We start from the raw sequence: 5,201 nt of genomic DNA on the forward strand, positions 1-5,201 counted from the left end.
CTATAAAATACATAACAGCACTGTAAATGAATAAAAACTTACAAATAATAACAACTAATATTTGTGTAGCACTTTAAGGTTTTCACTGCACTTTATATACATTATCTCATGGCATCCTCACAACCATTTTGTGCGAAAAGCTTTAGCTATAATTATTTTACAAATGAGGAAACGGTCTGAGAGAAGTAATGTGACTTGTCTAGGATCATACAACTAGCTTGCATTCAAATTCAGGCCTTCTTGACTCTATCCACTATGTCACCTAACTACCTAGAAGTTGGATTATTTAGGAACCTTATTAAAATTATCATAAATAGTCATAATATCTCTTGCAGACAATAGTCTTCATTTAATTTATAGGGGGAAATGAGGGAAAATCCAGCAATGTAATTACTTTCCTAGCATTCACAATGGATACATTTCACTAGGAGACTATTTCTAAAAGTATCCATTTTCAGATTAAATACTTCTATATTTATAGTGCAAAAAGGGGTACTATATGTTCATTGAAATATGCATTGTTTTCTAAACAATTAAAATGCATGTGAAAGTATACTAAGTTCTGAAAATCTTCTAATAAAACTAGCACAAAACACCCTTTTACTGAAATAATATTACTGAAATTTGAATATAATTTTTACATACCTGTTCCTGGTCACTTTTATCAAAACTTTCTTGGCCTTCCTCTGATGATCCTTTAAATTCCAATTCTCATGTGAAATCAATATTAATATTTAAGTAAACATTTATTTTATCTAGAATTATTGTTCTTACATAATTTAAATCCTCCCCACTAACAGTAATGGCAGTTATGACAGCTATAATTTATCTATTGAAATTTATTTTAATATAAATTGTAAGGAATTTTTATTTTACTAATTATGCATTTAGCTGATTATTTTGTAATCTCAGTTTACTAATACATTGTAAGTTTCTGGGAAGATGCTCATTTCATACCAAATCATAGGAAGCTGTGAAGATTGATTTATATTTAATCTAGTTTAAACAGTTACATTTGAAAAGGATAGGTAAACTAAAAGAAAATAGTCTGTGCATGATCAATTTATTAGTTAGGGTAGCAGTAAGCAATAAATTGGGTCATTGGTCTTTCTCAATGACCAAAGACCATGGGATAGTGATTACTAGCATTCATAGAGTTTGGGGAAGTACAAGAGAACAAAGAGCAGAGTTGGGTAGGTGGGGAAAACAACGAGACAGGTTATAGAGGAGACAGCATCATGGAGATGAGGACAATGTGACTGATGGAAAACTGGGAGTGAACAGTTAGTAACAACCCCTTCCTTTTCTCTTCTGACTAAGAAATGTTCATTACTTGAGTCCACCTGCAAGATTACAGACAGTGGATCAGACGATGGATAACAAGCCAGACGTCCCTGAAGGGTAGCTGAGTGTTATAAAGATACTAGACCTGACTTGCTGGTGTCCACATGCTTCCTTCAAGGGTAACACATTTGCTTGACACGAGAATAGAAAAGTGATTAACCAGGGAACTAGATTTCTAAATTTAACTCATTACAGGACAGATGAATTTCTCAACTAAATTCAGAGAGAAAGAATAATGACTTAGGCAGTGAGAGGACAAAATCAATTAAAAAAAAGACAGAATGTGATCATTTCAAAACACAGAGAGAACAAAACCTAAATCTTAATATGTGAAACCGCTGGCCAGGACTGTTTCAAAAGAAGCAGGAAAAAAGGCCTTTTCCTTGGTGCCATGTTACATAGGAAAATAAAAGTAAATGAGACCTGTATCATTAAGTAACTCTATAAACTATTCTGATTGAGCCAAGAAAACATGAAAACAAGATGGGCAGATAATACTCCAACTGTTAATTAGAAATTCACTATAAAACATTTAGTTACCTCAGAGCTAGATACATATGATTACATGGAGAGAAATTCACAGAGGTGAAAAGTTTACCAGAACTTCTAAAAGTTAGAAAGAAATAACTGTATATGCCACAAGTCAAACAATCTATTGAAATAAAACAAACATGAACAGTTAAACCTGAGGATCACACAATTATCTTAATTTATGCAGCTTCAATAATAGTATTAAAACAACATTCCCAGGTATGGTAATTGCATTCCATTCAAACCAAAACAATTACTGGGAAGCTTCAACTAGCCAGATAATTCACTACTTGGGGAAAGTTAAATCGATTATAGTTAGCTTTGGGGAAGATAGATATAAATAATCCAAAATGACAGAAAAAAAAGAAAACTCATTCATATATGGATTTTATACATGAATATAAACCTAATGGTTTTAGTATTTGAAACACTAAAAAAAATTGAGTAGCAAATCACAGTTAATTAGATAGGAGAAGACTAATTTAGCACACAAGCCTAAACTACCCCCTTTCAGTGTTTGTGAAATAGAGAATTAGAGGATTAGATTGATTAGAGGAGAAACTCAAAATACCTCTTAAAAAGACACTTGCTAGATTCTAGGCCGAATGACAGGAGTGAAAACAAGCAGTGAATTCTGTTTTCACATGACTTTCTCATTTATTTTGCTTACCTATACTAATAAAGACTGAAATGTAACAAAGTGAGCAAATGATCTACCTATGGAAAATTCAGAATTTTAACTCCACATGCTTCTTCCTTACCTTCTTTACCTTCCTCTTCTTTTAGAGGGAGCTGTGGTTCACACTGCTCCTGAGGGACTGGTTTTTCTACTAGAATCACAACCCTAAACCTAGTCTCAGGGCCACTTCCAGCTCCAGCTGCTTCATCTTCTTTTAAAGGAATCTTTCCAAATTCTGTGGATCCTGACTGATTTTTGGTCAGTGGCAGGGAGTGGCAAGGATAATTCCCATTCAATTTCAAAGTCTTTGAATTTCTGTAAATCTCATTTTTCTGAGAAGTACTGGGAGAATTCCAATCAGAAGCATCTGCAAAGGAAATACTGGAGTTAAATCATACATCAATTCTATCCACCTGACACAGGATTTAATTTTTTCACAGGATGTCATTCAAATTACCACCGAGCTTTATGACTTTATTTATTTATGCATCCTGTATTTTATCTCTTAGGTAACATGAAGAAAAAACCAGCATCTGTTTTCTTTCTTTTATTTAGCCTATCCTCTTTCTACAATTACCAGCTCTTATTCCCTCATGAAAATCTACCTCAGAGTGTAGTCCCAAAGAATTTATTAGTAAGATACTTGGGAAAAGGCTTTTCTTTTGTGATAACCTTTTAAAACTAACATGCACATTTGACTTTTAAATTAATTTAGCATGCAGCAATAGAGTCCAAACCTGTGATTTATTTATAGAGAATTCTCAGGTGAGGAAATTCCATCTAATAATGTACAGTGATACCTTCTCTCTGCAACTTACAGTCTTAGAAAATTGCCTAGGGCACTGAGAGGTTAAGTGACTGGCCCAAGGTCACCTAGCCAGTATGTGTCAGAGATGAGACTTAAAACTATTTCTTTTTGGCTTTGAGGAGAGCTCTCTATCCACCATGCTAAAATATTTTTCAATAGAAAATCTTTACAATTAGGATCCCTTCAGTAACTATATTTTAAAAAAAAAGAACTCCCATTTGTTCTAAGAATAGTATCATTTTTTTTCTAATGTGAACCTCTTTAATTTGACTGGAAGATAGCTTTTTTCAGAATAATCTAATTTCTTGAAGTTTAATCTTTTAACTTTCAATATGCATTACAAATTCATTAAGACAATGACAGTTTATAGAGTGTAAGTATTCCCTTACAAAATGAGACAAGACTACTTTTATACTAGTTTCAAAAAGTGCAAATAAAGGACAATGATGTATGAAAGGAATAAACACCAGAATATACAATAAACATTTAAACTTCTGGGTCTTTAAAATTTCTCTCATCCTTCATTTAATCAAGGCATGTCTTCAAGTTATTATTATTCAGTATCTCCCCTCCCTTTCACTATCTAATTACTAGAGTTATTTATATTCACTCCTCAAACCCTTTTATCTGGCTTTGAGCTTCTACTGGCTTCTACTGAACCTGCTTACTCCAATGATATCCTAACTGCTAAGACTGACAGCTTTTTTCTCAGTCTTCATCATTCTTGACCTTACAAAGTTTCAGATACTGTTGGAGTCCCTTGCCTCACAGATAATCTCTTCTGATAATCTTTGTTGGTGATCTCATCCACTCTCATGATTTCATTGGGAAGCGGTCAGAACAGGTCATACCAGATGACCTTCACATTTTGACAGGGTTATTAGACTGACTGACGAGGGGATTATCGTCACCGAAATTTCAGCCAAACATTTGACAAATTCCTTCATGTCATCTTTGTAGACAAAATGACAAACACAAGTAAAAACACAAGATAGAAGTATGGATAGATAAATGTTTGTCAAAGTTTGTTGGATTTTGTTGGACTATATGCTCAATATGAATCAATATAGCAACCATAAGAGCTACAGCAATTTTAGATTTCATTAAAAGAGTTATAACGTCCAGAGGGAAGGAGATGTTAGTCTGCCTGACCTCTGCCTTGGTCAGATCACACCTGAATTCTGTGCTTAGTTTTGGACACCACATTTTAGGACTGGCTTCTGGACCTCTCAGCCTGTATACCTTCAAATTCAACCTGAACAAGCCTGAACTCATTATTTCCTTTTCCTCCCCTCCTCTACCTCTAAAGTCATCAGTCCTTTGATATTTCTTATCGTTGTTAAAGACAGGCCATCTTCTCAGTCATCTGGGCCTATATCATTGACCCTTCTCTCATCCAAATATGTGTGTGTGTGTGTGTGTGTGTGTGTGTGTATAGACCCACACTTTTCCAAAAGTTGCTATATATTGTTGATTCTACCTCCATAACATCTGTCATCTTCTCCCTTTTCTTCATTCCCAAATCCATCCTCCTACTTCATAACCTCATCAACTAAATTTTTGCAATAAATTACTAACCAGTCTGCTTATCTCTGGTTCCTACCTTCTCTGGTCTGTTCTACACAAAGCTGTCAAGTCATCTTCTGAAGGCACTTAACTAGGCCATTCTCTTGCCCTACTGCTGCAGTTCAGGGGGCATCGCAGCTATGAAACCTTCCTTCCACAGCTATTAAACTTTTTCATGCTCCCTCCCCTCCTCAATATTCTTAGAGCACTTCTATCTCTCTCCCTTACCTCCTTTACTCTAGACCTTCTAACAGTTTACATGTTGTTTACCTT

This window comes from Vombatus ursinus, unplaced genomic scaffold (genome assembly GCF_900497805.2).
Source record: "Vombatus ursinus unplaced genomic scaffold, bare-nosed wombat genome assembly UNPS02004445.1, whole genome shotgun sequence".
Classification (NCBI taxonomy): Eukaryota; Metazoa; Chordata; class Mammalia; order Diprotodontia; family Vombatidae; genus Vombatus; species Vombatus ursinus.